The 21,632-nt window shown below is 45.5% G+C and overlaps 1 protein-coding gene across 5 annotated transcripts in view; it reads right to left on the bottom strand.

Moving 5' to 3' along the window:
- The window catches only part of RNF152 (ring finger protein 152), a 51,327-nt gene extending 33,543 nt beyond the window's left edge, over positions 1 to 17,784 (bottom strand). The window contains exons 1-3 of one of the 5 annotated variants that reach the window (XM_083747452.1): positions 17,665 to 17,784; positions 17,092 to 17,179; positions 15,658 to 15,782 (exon numbers count right to left, since the gene is read on the bottom strand). The gene's annotated coding sequence lies outside the window, so the exon portion shown is untranslated. Of the gene's footprint in view, positions 1 to 6,042; positions 6,128 to 15,657; positions 15,783 to 16,464; positions 16,538 to 17,091; positions 17,180 to 17,290; positions 17,456 to 17,664 lie in introns of those variants that run through there. The other 4 variants (XM_083747453.1, XM_083747454.1, XM_083747451.1 and 1 more) reach the window with 4 other exon arrangements.
- Between the last annotated feature and the right edge of the window lie 3,848 nt (positions 17,785 to 21,632).

Raw genomic sequence — 21,632 nt, 5'->3', positions numbered from 1 at the left:
AGTTAGGGGCTAGGAAGACAAGTAAATATCTGAGAGGTGGTTTAGTTAGTGAGAGCAGGTAGCAGAAGATATAGGTCTGGATAGGCACCCCATAATTGTAACTGACCGATACCGTTTATGAAACCACACGCTTGTTAAACTGCAATAAACAAACAGAAGTTTATGTTCCAATTTAACCCTGACTGGACTCAGTATTTTACCAGGTAGGGCCTAGGTGGTGGCAGCGAGAAATAAAGTGGTGGCACAGGGATCAATAGACGGTGAAACGTCCGGGGACCCTGTGTGATCGCCACAGGAAGTAATTAGTGAAAATCATAGGTGCTGGCCCACTGTCCTCAGAGGGAAACAAGTTGTTGAGCAGGCAGGTACACAGCCAAGCGGAGTCAGGTATCCAACCATGTACTAGGCCTGAGCTAAGAAACCAGTTGCACTCGGGAGTGGATCTCCACGCCATGTGTTTTTGATGTGGGCACCAGTATAAATACAAGAAACATGTATGCTTCAGTAACGTATGAAGCGGTCCTGTCTACATGCAAATGCTAAAGATAATACCATGGCTGGCTGGGGTCAAGGTGGGTATATGCCAGCTAGATCCAGTTGCTCTTAAGTTTTTGTTATCTGAAGGTTTCCTCTCTCACCACTGGATAGCTCAGTCAGTTAGAGAATGGTGTTTATAATGCCAAGGTTGCAGGTTCGATTCCCCATATGGGACAACTACATATTCCAGCATTGCAGGGAGCTGGACCAAAATATCCGACTCTACAATTCTATGGTTCCAAGGTCCAAGGCATCTGCAATTCTTTCACTTGTTTTTTTTCTCTCTCTCTCTTTCATCACTCAAGTGATTAACAGTATGGGCCACATATTCTCCTGCAATGATTTTGCAAAGTTTTTTGCAGATAAAATCGCTCAGATTCGGGAAGAAGTAGACTCCACCATGGGAGCAGGGCCAGGGCGGGAGAGTGCTAGAGTTCTGTCTAGTCAAGTTGAGTGGGATCAATTCCAATCTGTTACCTCCGAGGATGTGGACAGGCTGCTTGGACGAGTGAAACCAACCACCTGTCTCCTGGATCCTTGCCCATCCTGGCTTATAAAAGCTAGCCGGGAAGGACTGGGCGATGGGCTTCATGGGGTGGTGAATGCTTCCCTCCGTGAGGGAGCCTTCCCAGACCCACTGAAAGAGGCGGTTATTAAACCGCTTCTTTAAAAACCATCTTTAGATGCTGCCACAATGGCCAACTATCGCCCAGTCTCAAATCTTCCATTCTTGGGCAAGGTGATAGAGCGAGCGGTTGCCGAACAACTCCAGGCACGCCTGGAAGAAGCGGACCATTTGGATCCCTTCCAGTCGGGATTCAGGCCTCATCATGGGACTGAAACTGCCTTGGTCGCACTGGTTGATGATCTCCGGCGGGCTAGGGACAAAGGTGAGAGCTGTTTCCTAGTTCTGCTGGATCTCTCAGCGGCGTTTGATACCATCGACCATAACATCCTTCTGGACCGTCTTGAGGGGCTGGGAGCTGGGGGCACTGTTCTACAGTGGTTCCGCTCCTTCCTCCTGAGCCGTGTTCAGAAAGTGGTGGGGGGGGATGAGTGTTCAGACCCCTGGGCTCTCACTTGTGGGGTGCCTCAGGGTTCTGTCCTCTCCCCCATGCTTTTCAACATTTACATGCGGCCGCTGGGAGAGATCATCAGGAGGTTTGGGCTGGGTGTTCATCAGTATGCAGATGATACCCAGCTCTACCTCTCTTTTAAATCAGAACCAGTGAGGGCAGTGAAGGTCCTGTGTTAGTGTCTGGAGGCGGTTGGAGGATGGATGGCGGCTAACAGATTGAGGTTGAATCCTGACAAGACAGAAGTACTGTTTCTGGGGGACAGGAGGCGGGCAGGTGTGGAGGATTCCCTGGTCCTGAATGGGGTAACTGTGCCCCTGAAGGACCAGGTGCGCAGCCTGGGAGTCATTTTGGACTCACAGCTGTCCATGGAGGCACAAGTCAAATCTGTGTCCAGGGCAGCTGTTTACCAGCTCCATCTGGTACGTAGGCTGAGACCCTATCTGCCTGCGGACTGTCTCGCCAGAGTGGTGCATGCTCTGGTTATCTCCCGCTTGGACTACTGCAATGCACTCTACGTGGGGCTACCTTTGAAGGTGACTCGGAAACTACAACTAATCCAGAATGCGGCAGCTAGACTGGTGACTGGGAGCGGCCGCCGAGACCATATAACACCGGTCTTGAAAGACCTACATTGGCTCCCAGTATGTTTCCGAGCACAATTCAAAGTGTTGGTGCTGACCTTTAAAGCCCTAAACGGCCTCAGTCCAGTATACCTGAAGGAGCGTCTCCACCCCCATCATTCTGTCCGGACGCTGAGGTCCAGCGCCGAGGGCCTTCTCGCGGTTCCCTCATTGCGAGAAGCAAAGTTACAGGGAACCAGGCAGAGGGCCTTCTCGGTAGTGGCACCCACCCTGTGGAACGCCCTTCCAGCAGATGTCAAAGCGATAAACAACTACCTGACATTCAGAAGACATCTTAAGGCAGCCCTGTTCAGGGAAGTTTTTAACGTGTGATATTTTACTGTATTTTTGGTTTTTATGGAAGCCGCCCAGAGTGGCTGGGGAGGCCCAGCCAGATGGGCGGGGTATAAATAATAAATTATTATTATTATTATTATTATTATTATTAACAGGGACAAAAACTTTGGCAGGAAATTCTACCCTTTAAGTTCCTTGGAAGACTGGGATTCTTGGAAAAGAAAACTTTTTCAAGTATTGTTTTTGAACAGCAAACAAACATCGGTTATTAACAAAACAATAGGTAGTGCAGCAAATTGGCTGGGATTAAAAGGAAACCAAAGAACTCCCAGTGCTCTGTGATCTACAAAACAATCTCTGTAAATTGTTAAGAGAAGGGAGGGGCAGAGAGAAGAAATTCAGCCTCCCTTAACCCCAAGACCATGTCTATAGCTCAAAGCCTTCCTTAAAATGCATTCCCAAGCATTTCATGAGAAATCTTTCCTGTGGTTGAAAGGTGATTATCTCCCTATAATTATGCCAATCTCCTTATAATTTGTCAGTGAGGAACCGATAAAAATTTAATGACCTTGGAAGGAAAACACCAGCAATAGCAGATTAAATGGTATACTATTAAGGCTCTAAACATATTTTACTTAAAAAATACACACACACACCACAGTGAATGTCAATAATAGTAGTAACAGGGCACAAAGTGTAGACCTGCTTTGAAAGATGGCAAAGAAAAGGATTTTTAAAAAGACCTTCTTGCCCTGACCCTCCAAAAGCTAAAACAAACATATGAAATAGCTTGAGCATTATGAACTGGCTGGCAGTATTCACTCCACTGCTGTGCAGTAAATATAACATGTTTTTAAGGCCTGAAAAAGAGGAAGCCAGAGAAGATAAATTAAGTTATTTATTTTAAAAAGTTGCAGCAGTGCAACCTTCCAAGCTGCTTCAAGGCAAATGGGTTAAGGACAGGAAAAAAGAAACGTCAACTTTCCATCTACACGCTGCAACCCCAGAGTCGGTCAGGACCGGACCTAATGGTCAGGGGTCCTTTACCTTTTTACCTTGGGTTAAAAACTTAATTCGTTCTGGAGGTCCGTTCTTAACCTGAAACTGTTCTTAACCTGAAGCACTACTTTAGCTAATGGGGCCTCCCGCTGCCACCGCGTCACAATTTCTGTTCTCATCCTGAAGCAAAGTTCTTAACCCGAGGTACTCTTTCTGGGTTAGCGGAGTCTGTAACCTGAAGCATCTGTAACCCGAGGTACCGCTGTATTTGACTTCCTGATCTCAAGGGGAGCGTGGAAGAGGGGAACAAGCTTGTCTTCTCCTGCTCTGGAGGGAAGGATTTGAACCAACGGCTTCAAGTTACAAGAAAGGAGTTTCCGACTAAACATCAGGAACAACTTTCTTGCAGTAAGAGCTGTTCAACAATGGAAGAAACAATGGAGAGGTTGTGGACTCTTCTTCCTTGGAGGCTTTTAAGCAAGAGGTTGGGTGGTCCTCTGTCATGGATGCTTTAGTTGAGATCCCTGCATTGCAGGGGGTTGGACTAGATGACCCTTGGGGTCCCTTCCAACTCTACAATTCCATGATTCTATGACACTTGTGTTTGACCTATAATGAAGTACAGTGGTACCTCGGGTTACATACGCTTCAGGTTACAGACGTTTCAGGTTACAGACTCCGCTAACCCAGAAATAGTGCTTCAGGTTAAGAACTTTGCTTCAGGATGAGAACAGAAATCATGCTCCGGCGGCACGGCGGCAGCAGGAGGCCCCATTAGCTAAAGTGGTGCTTCAGGTTAAGAACAGTTTCAGGTTAAGAACAGACCTCCGGAACAAATTAAGTACTTAACCTGAGGTACCACTGTACGAGTAAAACATACATAAAACTGTGGCTCGGGCTTCAAGCATCCCAGCAAACACCTATTTCTCGAGGCTACTGCTTTTCAGGCTTCTTCTCCACTCAGTTACTTAAAATGTTGAATTATTCTCTCTCTACTGCAGGTTGAAGCTGATCAGCTCCTGCAGGTTCTCATTATCAGTAAGCTCAAGACCGCACAAATTTCTAGCCTTGTGCTACAGAAATGCCTACAGGTGTTCTGGCTAGGCCTAGCATTCATTTTCAGTACATATTTGTTAGGTATTAAAAAGCAAATTAACTGGCGGGCCAAGGGTTTTGGGAGAATTGCCAGACAGGATCATCTGTGCTAATTTGCCAGCCTCTACCCAATTCACAGCTACAGAAACCTGCTCTCTTGTTTTAGTTGCTAATGGAGGGTTGGTGGGGTACAGTAACACACAAGACTCTCTGGAAATAAAAATCAGTTTCTGGAAATAAAAATTAGTTGCTGTTCAGAATTTTCCCAGCGGATTACTCATTAGAAAAACCAGGTCCTACTTAGAATGCAGATATTCAGACAAGGGGGTGGAAAGGGAGAACTGCAGCCAATGTTAGACCTACACAGAGTAAAAAGGTAAAGGTAAAGGTACCCCTGCCCGTACGGGCCAGTCTTGCCAGACTCTGGGGTTGTGCGCCCATCTCACTCAAGAGGCCAGGGGCCAGCGCTGTCCGGAGACACTTCCGGGTCACGTGGCCAGTGTGACATCGCTGCTCTGGCGAGCCAGAGCCGCACACGGAAACGCCGTTTACCTTCCCGCTGGTAAGCGGTCCCTATTTATCTACTTGCACCCGGAGGTGCTTTCAAACTGCTAGGTTGGCAGGCGCTGGGACCGAGCAGCGGGAGCGCACCCCGCCGCAGGGATTCGAACCGCCGACCTTTCGATCGGCAAGTCCTAGGTGCTGAGGCTTTAACCCACAGCGCCACCAGAGTAGACCCATTGAAATTTCATCGGTGTGACTGGCTTAGGTCCATTAATTTAAACTGAGGGTATGTCTCTTGTTGTTGCCACCTATAGCTTTTATCATACTGCACCAGACACACAGGGACGCGGGTGGCACTGTGGGTTAAACCTCAGAGCCTAGGACTTGCCGATCAGAAGGTCGGCGGTTTGAATCCCCGTGATGGGGTGAGTTCCCGTTGCTTGGTCCCTGCTCCTGCCAACCTAGCAGTTCGAAAGCACATTAAAGTTAATCTGGTGAACCAGGTTCGCATCTCCACTCCTCCACATGCAGCTGCTGGGTGACCTTGGGCTAGTCACACTTCTCTGAAGTCTCTCAGCCTCATTCACCTCACAGAGTGTTTGTTGTGGGGGAGGAAGGGAAAGGAGTATGTTAGCCGCTTTGAGACTCCTTTGGGTAGTGATAAAGCAGGATATCAAATCCAAACTCTTCTTCTTCTTTCCGTGAGCTGCTCTGGTACGCCAGAAGCAGCTTAGTCATGCTAGCCACATGAGTGAGATGAGTGCCGCAATCCCAGAGTCGGCAACGACTGGACCTAACGGTCAGGGGTCCCTTTACCTTTACCAGACACACAGGCGCGTCCTTCCAATATTACACACAACTGAGTTTCCTTTTTTAATGTAAAAGTTATAGAAGTCAAAACTTCAGCTTACCCTTCATCCTTCTAGCTCTGCAGGAAACTGCGCACAGAAAAATTACCCCATGACCCAGGGGAGCCAGAGAGTGCTCAAGGCAACGGATACATAAGTAAAAATCTCCCTGACTAACAAAATGGTCTTAACAGTTTGTACATGAAAATGGTCTTTGAATAGCTAACAATGTGCAAGACTGCCTTGGTCTAAGTTCTCTCAGAGCAGCTTCTCTGCTGTGGTATTTCCAAAGGCAAATGTCTTATAACTAAAATTACAACATAGATCACGCAGATGGGGACAGAGATCTGGTGGGTGTTCATGTTCTCACCATGAGCTCTGCCATTATCCCAACCATTTCAATTTGAGAAGAGGCATCAAGTCACCAAAGGTACACTGAGCAGAATGAATGAGATGGAGGACTTAGGGTGGTATCCAAAGATCTCATTCTGCTAGCGCAAGGCGCATGTGCTCGCAAAACAGAACTTTCTCTGTCTCTCTTTTGCAGCTCCCCACACGCCTTTCCAAAGGCTCCTGGGAGGCTGGGGCTGACATTGCTGCTGCTGTGAGTGCTGGAAGGAAGACCTGCTCCCTGCTGCAAGGCCTATTTCCACCTGACCTAGGGGCAGGGCTCAGACTCACCTTGAACAGCTAAAAGGGGCTTCTGGAAGTCCACTGGGACATTGCTGGGTTGGGACAACTAGCTAAAATCTTTTAAATGTTTTAAACAATTCCAATTTTGGTTCCTCTGGTTTGTTTTTGTCGGGTCGGTGTTGGTTAAATGTTTAGTTGGAACTGGCGGTTATTTTAATTTGAGTATTGTTGTTATTATTGTTATTTGTATTTTGGTTGTTTTTGTTATTGGTTTTTATTGATTTATTGGTCTGTTTGTTGCTTGTATAGGATATTTTGATGTTTTGTTGTGTTTTTGTACATGTTGTAAGCTGGCCAAAGAGGCAGGGGAGACCGAGCCAGATTAAAAAATATTATCAATATTAATATTCCAAAGGTGAGAAACCACTGAATAAGATTTGGGGAATGTGCAAGAGGGGGGTAAAACAGTAAGTGGAATTGCCACTGTGTCAGCAGAACTGCACTGTCACTGCTTTGGGGATGATCAATGTATAAAACTAGATACTGCCCACATGACATTTCATAGACTGGAATAGGATGCTTGGAGAAAACAGGAGTTCTATCCCTGTTCGCTTATCCTTTCCTTAATTTTCCCTGCTTCAGCCCTCCACATTTCCCTCTTTCTAGACACTGTACCATCAGCTCACTCCATGCTGGAATCTAAACACGTATAAAAAAAAGTCGTGAAAATGCTTTTTTTAAAAAAACATTTTGAAAAATATATGGAATTTGCCATAGCTCACCATCGCCATCTAGTGCCGCATTCGTATAATGCGCTTTACAACACACTTAAAATGTTCTGTTTGCAGCTGTATAGCTGAGTCCTGTGTGTCCTCTGCAGTGGGAGCAAGCAGGAGAGTTGAGCAGCTCCATCCAATCCGTGGAAATGCATTCCCCACCTCCATTCCACACATATTTATCCCATGCTCACTTCTCTTGTGTGCATAGTTGTCAGACCAAGCATGACCAGGAGGACAAGCAAAGTAAGGCACAGAGGTATATTAACCCCCCAAAGAAACCATTTGTTATCAATCTCCAGGGTACCCATCACCAACCAGTGGCATATGACCAAATCTGGTTCACTAGATATTATTTTACGTATTTGTTTGTAAAAGTGTTTATATACCTTTACTGATATCTATATATATCTATATCTATCTATATGTTTTCCAACAGTTCTACATAATACAATAAAAATCATATAACAATTTTAAAATCAGCTAACTTACAGAAAGATGCATTCTCACCTACATAAGCCAGAAGAATAAAAAAAATGCAGTGGTACCTCGGTTTAAGAACAGCCCTGTTTATGAACTATTTGATATAAGAACTTCGCAAAACTGGAAGTAGTGTTCCGGTTTGCAAACTTTACCTCAGTCTGTGAATGGAAGCCAAATGGTAGAAGGGCACTGGCAGCGGGAGGCCTCATTAAGGAAAACGCACCTCAGTTTAAGAACAACTTTGGTTTAAGAACGGACTTCTGGAACGGATTAAGTTCGTAAACCGAGGTACCACTGTAGCTTTAAAAGTTGGAAGCATAAATGTAGAAGCAAGAAGCCAACATTCACCAAATGCCAACCAAAATGCCTGGTATCATTTCTGGAATATATTCTGGCTCTGTTCAGTGGGAAAGAATTTATTAACTGCAGAACAGTCAAAGAACCCATCCTTGCTGTCCAGATTAAAAAAACCAAAAACTTGCAGTGGTATAATGGTTAGAGTGGAGACACAGGTTCCAAAGCCTACTCAGCCAAAAATCTCAATGGGGAACATTGGACTGTACCACATCTGGTTTGGTGAACCTCTAGCATTGCGTATGTTGCTTAACTACAACTTCCATCATCCTTGGCTATTGGCTGATGAGAGTTGTAGTTCAGCAATATCTGGAGGACCAAAGGTTTTCCAGCAATATCTGGAGGACCAAGGTTTTCAATGATCAGATTAGTCCGTTTTGGGGCCTAACCCGGCCTGCCGGTCAGTTTAATCTGGCTCCTGTGGAAGTTTTTAAAAAAACTTCCACAGGTAAAATCATAAGGTAAAATCATAAGAAAAGCTCAGCAACTTCAATCCTAAAAAAAAGGTTAACAACTGTGGTAGTCCCTTCGGTCAGCCCTCACGGCCCTTCACTTCATGAAATCTGGCCCTCTTTGAAAAAAGTTTGGACACCACTGGATTATAGACATCTCCCCTATATATATATATATATGATCTCTACACGGATAAGACTAGGATGTTCTCTCCAATACAATTTGTTTTCTCTGTGTAGGTATATGTATATTCCTCCACATGCAGACAGCATTCAGGCACATGAGTCTCTGCCTACAGCGGTATATGTTTAAGATGTTTAAGATCAGCGCCAAAATAGTCCCCCCATAAAGATACTCTCTAAACAAAAGAGTTATCTACCCTACTTGCCCACACATGCATCAGTGTCAATCTGACCTTCTGGAAGGGGAGGGAAAAAGGACCGACTCTCTCCCAATTTACAAGAGCTTCCCCTCCTGATTGCCTATGGGCAATTCTTACCCATAATAGTCAACCAGGAAGAGTGGCTGCTTGTCAGCCTGGCACAGTCCAGCAGTTTAGCATTAAGAATGCAAAGTCATCTTATCAGAATCTGAAAATGCAGGCATGACCTTATATAATTTTAGAGTTTGTATGCAGCATCCCTCCACTCTGTCACAACATTTAAGTTCTGTTCACAGAAAGGGCCCCTGAGCAACGGGAGACCACAAACACGAAAAACTGGAAGTGCAAACTTCCAAGTGGTCACTGCCGCCCAAAACATTGCGTTGGTCAACATTAATCTTCTGTGCTCCCGAGATTTTTAACATTGCAGCTGTGCAGGCCTGCTGTTCTGTGCTTCAGCCAGCCATGCCTTCCTAGGGCAGACATAGAATAAAGAACAGGCATCCTGCACTATTAAAAGGAACTTCAGCAGGGATAGCTTGTCATGTTGTACCTCTACTACACAACTATTAAAGGTGTAGGAGCCAAAGTCCTCCCTATGCCCTACTCCAGTACACTCCAATCCATTCTGCCCCCTGCCCGCTTCCAATATCCTACAGTCGCTGAATACACTCAATCCCCTGGTTTTGGATCTGCCCCTTGGGGTTTTCCCCAAAAGGGTGGGGTTTTTTGTTTTGGTTTTTTTGGTAGTTCTGCAAACTTAGGCTTCCCTGAGCCAGTCTGTACATCTCTTTTGTGTATAAGCAGTGTGCCCTTTCGGCTACATAATAAGCAGCACTCACAGCCTGTACATTGGAAATATGATTTGCACTTAACCTGATGTAAAAAGAAAAGAGCTTGCTGTGAAAATTGTGACCGAGAAATAACTAAGCTATCGCCCCCTGAGCTATCACTTGCAAATGTTCTTTCTTCACGGAGGCAACTTTTGTACCTTGCAATTAATTTTTACTTTCAGGATAAGTCAACGTTTGAAGAGAACCTTCCTTGAAGTGGCCTGCTGCTGTTATTCAAGAACAGCATAATAAGTTATTATGGGTAGGAACAGCTCTAAGGTTTGACAAGAGGACATTCCAACCATTCAAAATATGAACCACAGCTTGTGTTTCATAGATGGATAAAAATCAATCACATTTTGAAGCTTAAAAACTTCAAAAGTATTAAGTATAATAATAAAGTTTTAAAACTGATTTTAAAAAATAGTGTTTTTTAAAAAACAACAAACTAGTTCAAATTAAAAGGTTTTTTATGCAAACTTGTTCAAGAGAGTTATGCAGATGTTAAATCTGAAACAAAGTTTTCTCCATGGATCGTTTTTACACAAACACAAACCACACTTCAAAACTCAGTTGTGATATTGCAGCCCATTCCGTGAAGGTTTACTCAGTTTAAGTCCAAAATTAATTCAACCACCCCCAATATGCATAGGATTGAAGCCTAAATTAATGATTTAAATTGCCTTGCTTTTAAAAAATAAATAAACCAGTCCAGCCTAATCTGCAGAAGAATCCTCTACAGGTAATGGTCTTCAAACAAACACAACATTTTCACTTAGGGTTTACTTATATCCCACCTTTATAAAAAGGCAAAGGGACCCCTGACCATTAGGTCCAGTCGTGAGGCGCTCATCTAGCAGCAAACAAAAAGTGATTAAGAAAACAGTATAATCACCATACATAGCAAAGGCAAAAGTACCCACTCTTGTTTCTCCCACTTTGCAAGAAGTAACTCCTGTTGCCTGCAAAGTCTGGGAGAAATTGTTCCGCACTTCCTCCAAATTTGTTCTGCAACTTCTCAACTGTGCCTTTGAAAACCAGTCCTCCATCTCATCACAGCTTCCTTCCTCTTTGCCCTCACTTCCACCTCTCCGCCTCGCTGGCATTTTTTAAAAAAACACACCATACTTTAAGGTACTCTAGTGAGGCAGCAACTCCAAATTAGTCTGAAGGCTTTGGCTACTGTGAAATATTTTCCCCGTTTCAACTTTGCTCGTTCCCCAACACTTTCCGTCTTAAGACTGTATAAAATGTCAGTCAGTCTACTTGTACAGGGTACAATTGTTACCCCAGAGGATTAGTGCGGTATGTAGCAAGCTCTACACCGTGAGAGATTATTTGAAAGAGGTCAGATCTGCAGCAGAGTCACAGTAGCTAATACTTGGAAAACATCACTCATCTTTTAAAATCTCTTTCTACATAATTAGTTTAAGAAGTCGGAGCTTTTCAGTCGGAGGTTTACATGCATTCACGACATTTTCTTTGATAGACAGTGCAAAAGGGCTCCTGTTAGCTGAGCAGTCTGGGATCAAAACCAGCCACAGAGGTTTTGCAGACTGTAGGATTTGCATGCATGAAAAAGAGAGAGACAAAAATCTCCAAACTCAGCTACTTGCCACAACCTGAGGTAGACTTTTACCCGTAAGAGCAAATACTCCGAACTAACAGGAACTGTGAAGTATGGTATGTTTCAGAAACCGAGCAGCCATGTGGAGTTACCAAATTTGCCAACACTACTCCCTGGAAATCTTCCAAGTTGTTGCATGTCTCCATTGTCCACGAGCACATCATTTCTTTGCAACATCTAGTGTAAACACTGCTCACAAATTTGGGGACAGAGTGAAAGGGAGAGAAGGCGCAAGTATCTGTATATGTAATTCCAAAACTCTGTGCTAGCGTACCCTGCAAGAGAACTCCTAGCACAACACAAGAAATAGAAGTTTCTGGAAGCCCAAAGCCCACAGCATTTCTGAAGGGTTCACTGCTGTTGTGTTGCCTGCTTCCCATCAGCTTATGTTGGACTGAATGGTCCAACTTCCTTTTTGTGGCTGAATGGACCATTCTGTCATACTCAATATAGAGAGCAGAACTGCCAGCCCCAGATACCATAACAAACTGCTGGTATCGTTGCTCAAGCCTTGCCTCTTTTTCCAGTCAAAAAGCACACGCAGATCAGCAAGCTGTGCAGAGACACACAGACAGGGAGGGAGGCAAAAGAGTAAACTGACCCAAGGGGGAACTTGCAGAGGAGAAGTAGGGTGGAAGCACAAGAACTCCTTCCCACCTGCTAATCCTCTCCTGAAAAATTTCCCTGTCCTGCATTGGCATCACAAGGCAAACCCAAAGTTGGGAAACCTGTGTTTGCCACATAACAAACAGCTCCAACCCCATAATAAACATTTTCAGCCCCATAACAAACAGTTCCAATTGCCTACACACACACACAACCAACTCATGTGGTTTGGACAACAAAACAGCCCAACATACATTTCAAGTTTTAGACAGGTGATGAAACAGGACTGAAACAGAAATTATGTATGTGCTCAAGTGACTTCCGTCCTCGCTCAAAACCTGCAAGTTGTGCAAGCAAAGTTTCTCACATCTAGGGGACAGTTAAGCCACAGGAGTCTAAAAATATTGAAATCAAGTTAGTACAAAGTTAGAAAACAGGCTATGGCCTCATTTACACTTAGGCCTTGGTTGCACATTACAGTAAGCCAAATAAGGGGTTGCCACAATTCCATTGAGCTCACAGCCACTATGTCTGCTATCTGGTCTTTTTCACTCTCACGCCACCATCAAGATTTGGCTTCCGATATAATCCAACCACAGCAGAAGTACAGACCGGGGAGGCTGCCAACTCCTTTTTGAGCACCAGCACATTCCCAGTGTACCACGGTAAGCCACGTTTTAGTATTATGAGGATCTCTAACAGCGAGCCATAGGGTTGCATGCCTTCCCTGTCATTGGCCACTCCACTGGACCTCCAGAGAGGGAGTTCAGAAGATTTCTCCCTCAGATTAACCACAGCTTGCTGTGACATGCAAACCCAGATAAGAATGGCTCACTGAAACAAGCCAACTTCAAGCCAAAGTTTAAAACAGCTGGCTTGTTTCAGCGAACTGGAAGATCAACCACGACGGACATAGCGTTCAACTGTGGTTCAAGTGAAAGCTCCTCAAGAGGAGGAGGAGGAGTGTGAGCCAAAGGTTCACTGTGGTCAGTGGCAGACTTTGGGCTCTCAAATTTTGGCGGTGCCCTGTGAGACACTACAATTTGGCACATACCACCTCTCAAGTTCCGTTCTACAAAGTTGTTGTGGCGCCCCCTACAGTATGGCTGCCCTGGTTGCACCACTCTCAAACCACCTCTGCTGCGGCTCATCTATGGCTTAGCATCACATGCAAACGTAGACTACAACTTATGCACTCACACTAAACCATAGAAGCTCTTACTCTAATATTTCTCTTGCACCTTTCTCATGCACAAAGCTCCCAGGTGGTGTCCCATCCAGGCATTGACCAGATCCAGAACTGCGTTAGCTTCAGCTAGGTTGCTGTTTATGTGCTTTGATGACCTTTAATCCCATTAAAGTTAATGGAAATCACGTCATGGACTGTGAAAAGCAACCCTTTTCCGTACGGGGTTACATCTCTGCATTATGTGAGTTTTTACAATTTAGTGAACTCTCCACAGACCTCGTGACTATTCAGAGAACCCAGAAACACACCAGGAAATGCTGCCAGTCGCCCGGATGAGCTTGTCAGGATTCACTAGTGATAACCGGGACGGAAATAGGAAAATAAGACTGCTTTCAGACATTCACAAAATCCATTTGAGATTGTTGCCACTGAGATGTGAACAGTCACACCAAGTTTGGGACAGCCAAGACATTCCCAGAGCACAAGGCTACTGGTTTTCAGAGAGGTCATTGCACGGACTACCTCCCTATTTTCCCCTGAACGCATTCCTGTCTGGACCATATTATCCACTAAGAACAGGTCCCATGCAAGTCGTAGTTATTGAAATGCTGATTATGTAGGAGCAGCGCATTACAGACTGCGCCCAAAGTTTTTTCTCTCTCTCTCTGTGCTTTCCTTGACAGCTGTAGAAATGTCACCTTGGAAAAGCGGCAGCTGTTACGAATTATCCACTTAGCTAAGCTCTCCCCCGAGTTCTTTAATTTTATTGCAAATGAAGGCACAAGGTGGGAAAGGAGCACAAGAGGAGTGGGGGAGGGTGGATTTGGTGTCCCCCCCCCTTCTTATTTGCTTGTTTCGCATAGATCCAGGTTCTGGTTGCAATCTTATTAATGGTACATTTATTTATTTTAATAAAAATGTTGCAATACTCCTCAATTCTCCCCACAAAAAGTTCCTAACCAATAGCAGTAATTTTTTTAAAAAATACCAATACAGTGGTGCCCCGCAAGACGAACGCCTCGCAAGACGAAAAACCCGCTAGACGAAAGGGTTTTTCTGTTTTGGAGGCGCTTCGCAAAACGAATTTCCCTATGGGGTTGCTTCACAAGACGAAAAAATCTTGCGTCCCCCAGCGGTTTTTTTTTTGCTTTTTTTGCCCTTTTCCTAAGCCGCTAAGCCGCTTATCAGCTGTTCCGCTGATAAGCCGCTTAACAGCTGATCGCTGGAAGCCGCTTGACAGCTCTAGCACTAATCCGCTAAGCTGTCAATGGGCTTGCTTCGCAAGACGAAAAAACCGCTAGACGAAGAGAATCGCGGAACGGATTAATTTCGTCTAGCGAGGCACCACTGTACAAGACTCAGTGAGTGCAGAAGCACAATGACAAGAATGGTACTTGAAGAAAACCAGCGAGAGGAGATGTGGTTTGGAGGGGACTGTGACCTCAACCTGGGTACAAAGGTTGCAGAAGACCTGTATAAACAGTGAAGCCTGCAGATTTAAAAATATGTATGTTATAGAATCATGCCAAGGGGATAATTCAAAAGGCATGAGCAAGATTCTTCAAACCTGGAACCATCGGTTTGAGGAAGGACAAAGAGAAATAACAAATCATAAATAATTTGCCAAGACAATAATGAAACGCGTTTGTGAATTCAAAGGCTCGACAGCTTAATTAACAAATAAAAGCTCAGCTTTCTTTGTTGTGTTTCCTTTACCACATATTGGCCAAACACACCCCTTGCCTTCCCCCACCCCAACTTTGCTGCATTCAAATTTTTTACCAATTTCCAAGCCTATTCCAGCAAAAGATTGAATTGTTTCCAAAGAAAGTCACTTCGGTGAAATTGCCTGTTGGAACAAAACACCACAGCGAGAGTCATCCGTTTACCTTTTAAAATCCGGTTTGCTTTCTCTCAGCAACCTTTCCTAATGAGACAAAGTATATCCTCTCTCCACCCCGCCTCCCCGATTTTAACAAAACCAGAATTTTGTTTCCATAAATAGATGGGCAAGGAAGAGAGATTTCAAGTTGCCTTCATTTCTTTGCCATTGTCAAAGCAAAAGAGCTTCGGGGGGGGGGGGGGAGGAAAGCAGACCATCAGACTGCTGAACGTTTGCATCCTTTGAGAGGCATTTTAAGAGGAAGAGAGACCAGTCTCTACTCCAGCTTCTTTTTACGGTATGTGTTACTGGACTGTAGGGCTCAGCATTGCTCAGTTAAAAATCAGCGGTGATGCAACCACAGACACAGAGTTCAACAAGACCTCGGCGCATGGCGTTGCTCCAGAGATAGCAGCATTAACGCAGCAACAGATACGGAACGTATTTTCGGCGGCATTACCTGAATCTCTCATTGCGTCTCGCTCATCCTTTTCTGCATGATGATATCAAGGAGGCGAACTGTTCAGCTGCTTACAGGCGGAGGCGACAGCCAGGAAGCACAGTTGTGACAGAGCTTTGTTCTGCCTGCAGTGAATTACAGGAAGCCAGGGTTAGACAACAGCAGCAGCAGCAGGCAGGCAGCAGCAGCAGCAGCAACAACAACAACAAATTAAAAAACCAAAGTGTCCCTTTTTCAGCCTGGATTTGCACATCTATTGGGAGACGGAGGACCAAAAGGGGCGGGGGGGCAGGGGGGAGGAAGAGTCACGAAACGGGACTGACGGGAGAATATTCCATTGCATGTTTGCCGGATCTCTATTTAACGAGCAAGCAAGTTGAAATCTTCTCCATCGCTCTTTCGGGAAGCAGCCTACCCCTTCGGGCGACCCCCCCCCCCTTCGCCAGCAAGAGAAACAGACAGCCTGTAGCTATTACAGATTAGACTTGATGTGGACAGAATATAGTTGCCTGCCTGGATGAAGCTATATATAAATACAGCCGCTGATCAACTTGCATAATCAAGACTGTTCTGTCACCATCACCTCCACTCCCTAGCAACCCAACTCACCACCACCAGCTCCCCCCCCCCCTTTTAAAATAATAAAATAAAAGGCGAAAAGGGCGCGTGGGTTTTCAGAACGGCACAAGGCACAAAAGCCTTTTACCCCCACTCCCAACGATAACACACAAACCCGTTTCTGTCTCTTTCTTTAAAACGAAAACAAACACCCTCCCAAAAAAACCCGACCCGCAATGCTTCATATACCCTAAGCTCTTGCTCTTTCGCCTTGCCCTTACAGCTTCACCCCTGTCAGGCAGAATCTGGCCAAATGGAAAAAGAAAGGGACACACACAAAAAACCAAACATCTGTCTCTTCTTGTGCTGGCCCCTCCTCTGAGAGGTGTTGGGGGGGTGAAGAATCCATGCTGGGAGGTACAAAAAGAAAACATAACACAGCCACAACCACCCCCCCCAAGATGCAGCTGGGTGGCTTACAAGCTAGCTCGCTTGCATTTCTTTTTTTGCTTTCAAAGTAGGGAGTGATTTCATATATATATATATATATATATATATGCGCCTCCTTAACTGTTTCTAGAGAGTGAGCAGGGTGGATGGAGAGTAGAGGCTTGCTGGTTCGCAGATTTGGCCACTGCTCCAGAGAAGGCACCTAAGGACATATTGCATCGCACCAAAACCCTTCTCTTCACACACAAGCAACTTGCCAGCACTCAAACCCCAATGCACATGCCCAGCGCCCCCCCCCTCATCCCCAGGACCCCCCCCCAATATGCCTATGAGCAGAGTAACCCTCTATGCATGCCTCCTCAAGGGATAAGCTCTGCTGAGTAGGGCTTACTCCCAGGTAAGGCTGCAACCCCACGCCCCGCTTACCTGAGTGAGCCCCGCGGAATTACTTCCAAGTAGACAAGGCTAGGTTTGGGTCATGAGTTGCTTCTGCAAGCCCTGATATGCAGAAAACCTGAGGAGGAGGAAGCAGACTTTTTAAAATATTTATGTATATTTCCCTCCACCCTTTTCTGTTGCTTTTCTTGGAAATTACAAAACAACTCTCCTCCACAAAAACACACACCCCTCTTGCATGACAAATCCTCCTTTCAAATCAGACTCTCGCTGCCTTTGCTGCATTCAACAGTTTGGATGGGAAGGCTAAAAGGTTAAAGCTGGGGGAGGGAAGAGGAAAGTCGACGTTCGCTGGCCCTTTTCTGCATAGATGTCCGAGATATGTATAGTGTGCGCTTATCTCTGCCGCCGCCATCCCCGGCCAACCCCCCCCCCTTTATTTTTTGGTCCAAATGCAGCGTATGCCCCACCTCCCCCTGCTAGCAAGCCAGCTGGAGCTGAGGCAGGATATGACTTTGGAGGCTGGTTTTTCAGATATAAATAAATATATATAATGGTTTTAAAAGCAAGCACGCGTTTTGCACAGCTCCGCAGAGCTCCTACCCATTCATGCAGCCTGCAGCCTCTGAAATCTTGCCTGATCCGCCGTCGGCAGCAAATTGAAGACGAAGGAGGCGAGGGAGGGAGGTGGATGCTTGCCGGAGAGAGCCTTGAAACTGGAGGCGGGACGGGAAGGATCCGCCCCCTTCCTTCGCGTCCCGCCCCTTTCCTGACATCCCCCCCCCCCCCGCACCTCTCTCTCTCACCTTCCCTCCCCGTTTCCCAAAAAACCCCACTAACGAACCATTTCCCGCCCATCCAACTCAAGCTTCCGCCGGCTTTTGCCAGGGACAGAGGCAGAGGAAGCATCTCAAACGAGTCGCGGCATTGTGGAGTCGGAGGGGACACCGAGGGTCATCTAGTCCAACCCCCCTGCAATGCAGGAATCTCAGATGGATCATGGAAGGAGAGAGAGAGAGTCCAAGAAGTCTTGTGGCAGGCAGTTCCACTGTCAAACAGTTCATGTGGCATCTTTTTATTTTTTAAGAACATGTTTATTGTAGCGTAATAAGCTTCCAGGGGCCAGAGTTCACTTTGTCAAACGCACGAGGTGTTGTTCACAGTTGCCCAGGGCAATTTTATGTTGTGTACGTGTGTTTCTGCGTGTGCAAAAATGCCAACAGGCTGCAAACGTACAGCCTGTGACCATCCTAAAAGCCTTTGTGTTATATAGTTTGCTAATTCTGGGCGATCGTAAAAGTACCAAGGACTGTGGGACTCTCGGGGTTGTGGGTTTGAGCGCCATGTTGGGCGAAAGATTTCTGCATTGTAGGGGGGTTGGACTTGATGACCTTCAGGGTCCCTTCCCACTCTACAATTCCATGATTCGGTGCTAAATCAGTGGCTGTGCAGTGTAGTTGGTTACGGTGGCTGGATCAGGACCTGGAGAGACCAGCGTTCAAATTCCCACCCAGCCGTGAAGGAGGAGGGGATGAGGAGGAAGGAAAGCCCCATGTACAACACCACTTTGAGCTCCCTGTAGGATAGGAATGAAATTTATTAAGTACTGGGTGGACACATCAGATGACACAGAGAACAAAATTAATAAGGGAAGTTTTTAATGTTTGATGTTTCATTCTGTTTTTAATCTGTTGGGAGCCACACAGAGTGGCTGGGGAAACCCAGCTGGATGGTTGGGGTATAAATAAATTAATAATAATAATAATAATAATAATACAAATAAATCTTAACACATTGTAAATCAGGTTGCTTTTGCAGCTGCATGCAGGTAACAATCTCCCCATCCCTGTTTTTCGTTTGCGGAAAAGGAAAGGAGGATGTTCCTTAAGTTCCATTCAGTATTGGGAAGTAAAAAAGGAGAGAGTGCCTCTGAGCATGTCTGCAACGCATCGCCTGCAGCAGTTGCGCACGAAGACAGTGACTTTGGTGGAGCAGTAGGCTCTTCATCTCAACAGTTGTGAGTTCAAGCCCTGCGTTGTGCAAAAGATTCTTGCATTGGACTAGATGACACTTGTGATCCCTCTTCCCAACCCTATGATTAGGCAAATTATTTTGCTGGTTTCTGACTTTTCACCCTCAAATCAGTCACCAGCTGCATCATGCAGCCAGACAGTCAACAGGTGACACTCTCCACATCACTACCCTTCCTTGCTGCTGCCTATTGAATTTCACAGAGCTCGACACCATCTTTCAAGAATCCCCACACCCTGCTGGCAGCAGCCTGGACCATCCCGATGGAGACACAGAGATTCTCAACAAGATGGCAGCCATCGATCTTGTTCAAAATGTTATTGCTGGAGTACAGGCCACTTGACACTGGGAGGTTGTGTCAGACGCTTTTCCTGCCATCCGGTGTAACATATCGCTGTGGCAGAAAAAACAGAGCTGGAACCTTTGTTTAACTCTTCGGAATACTTTTATTCAATACTGTTGTTCAGAATTGCAGTCCTCCACAAAATGTCATATTTGTAATCGTTATACAGTGGTACCTCAGGTTAAGAACTCAATTCATTCCGGAGGTCCGTTCTTAACCTGAAACTGTTCTTAACCTGAGGTGCCACTTTAGCTAATGGGGCCTCCTGCTGCCACCACGCCACCAGTGCACAATTTCTGTTCTCATCCTGAGGTAAATTTCTTAACACGAGGTACTATTGTTAGCGGAGACTGTAACCTGAAGCGTCTGTAACCTGCAATCACCCCTAAGTGCAGAGAAAAAGAAATTGTGTGTGTCTCTCTCTCTTTGGATGCCGTGGACTGGCAGGGCAAAAGGTAAGGAGGCCAACAGTAGGTGGAGCCAGAGCCAACTAAATCTGAGTCTATTCCGCTCTGCTCCTCTCTGTGTTCCAGAAAGTCACCATTGAGACTAAGGAGGAGGAGTGCTGGCATGAGATGGCAGGCATTCAGGGGCTGGTGATGGGCAAATTGTGGTTGGTGGAGGCATGCCCCATTTGCCCCAGTGGACCAGCACCACAGAACGGAACTTGCTTCTGAGTAACCAAGCAGAGCATTGCACAGAGGGCTCTCATCCAGATAACCTGTTAAATCAGCATTCATCCTAATTTGCTTGCACAATGCGGTGGTTAAATGGGGTGGCAAGAAACTAAGTTCAACTCACAGCTGATGTGTGAGTAATGGTCGTAACATAGTCGTGTTTAGTCATTTCATGGAATAATACAGTAGGAAGGGACCCTGAGGATCATCTAGTCCAATGCAGGAATATGCAACCTGCAGGGATCAAGCCCACGACCTTGGCATTACCAGCACCAAGCTCTAACCAGCTGAGCTATCTGGAAGCTCATTGAGTCTACTGTGATTAAACCTTCGTTGAATGTGTCCGCTTTTTATTGCCCATATGGGGAAGTCATAGTACCATGAGCATTCATCCTTGTTTGCATGTGGGAGATTTACACGTCTTCCTGTTAATCATTTGTTCAACCCACACTTTTCAGTCCAATTTCTCAGTCCCTTTCCTAACTGCAAGACGTCTGCGTGTGTTTTTTTAAATAGATTTGTTTTGAGCTTAGGGTGATAGGGCCCTTTAACTGAGCCAACTCTCTCATAAGGTGGTGGACTCTCCTTCTTTGGAGATTTTAAAGCAGAGGTTGGATGGCCATCTCTCTGGGATGCTTTAGCTGAGATTCTTGCATTGCAGGGGGTTGGACTAGATGACCGCCAGAGGCCCCCTTCCAATGCAACAATTCTATGATTCTGTGATTCAGTATGTGCTTGAATCACTCCCTCAAAAGAGTGGCAGTCTGAGTGCACCGTGAGAGAGAGAGGAAAAGACAGAAATGACCGTGCTCAGGAAAGTATTAGTGTGTGGTAGCTGTCATGCAAGAATTATAGCATTGCTTGCTACTACAGGTTTTGTTTATTCTGGATTTGGCCGCACAGTGTGGGAATGAAAGTAGACTATAGAATGGAAAGATAGGAGTTGTGTCAGCAGAAAAGATGGAAGAGAAACAAAGGCTGGAGGTACCAAGTCCATATGTTTCGTGGACTTGGCAACAGACCTGTCAGATAAGAGCAGAGGTCCAGAACACAAAGCAAGTTATGTATAATAAGCTGAAGCCTGCATATGCACCATAAACTAGCATTCACACACAGAGACACACCCAAAAGGATCCTGGAAACTATAGTTTACATCTCACAGAGCTACCATTCCCAGCACTCTTAACAAAGCGCAGCATTCTTTGGAGGGAAAAATGCTCAAAATAAATACAGTATATGTGTCTCTCAGCAAATAAATGGGCTAATCTACTAAAATAAAACTATTTCAGAAAACTATAGGGGGTTTTGGGCTGCCAAGAGTTTGTTTGGATGCTGGATGTTTGCAACAGCTTCAGCAGGGAGGGCCTGCTTGCAAGATCCTATATCCTAGTTCGTCCTGAACTCATTTTAATGTGTGCACACATACAATACGCAAGATTAGTGGCTCAAGCAATTTATGACCCGTGTGTGAGCTTTCATGTAAAGCCGCAACATAAGAATTGGCCCTGGATCGTAAGAAG

Source organism: Podarcis gaigeae (assembly GCF_964106915.1).
Source record: "Podarcis gaigeae genome assembly, chromosome: 7".
Taxonomy (NCBI): Eukaryota; Metazoa; Chordata; class Lepidosauria; order Squamata; family Lacertidae; genus Podarcis; species Podarcis gaigeae.
This window is presented reverse-complemented; position numbering and strand designations above follow the sequence as displayed.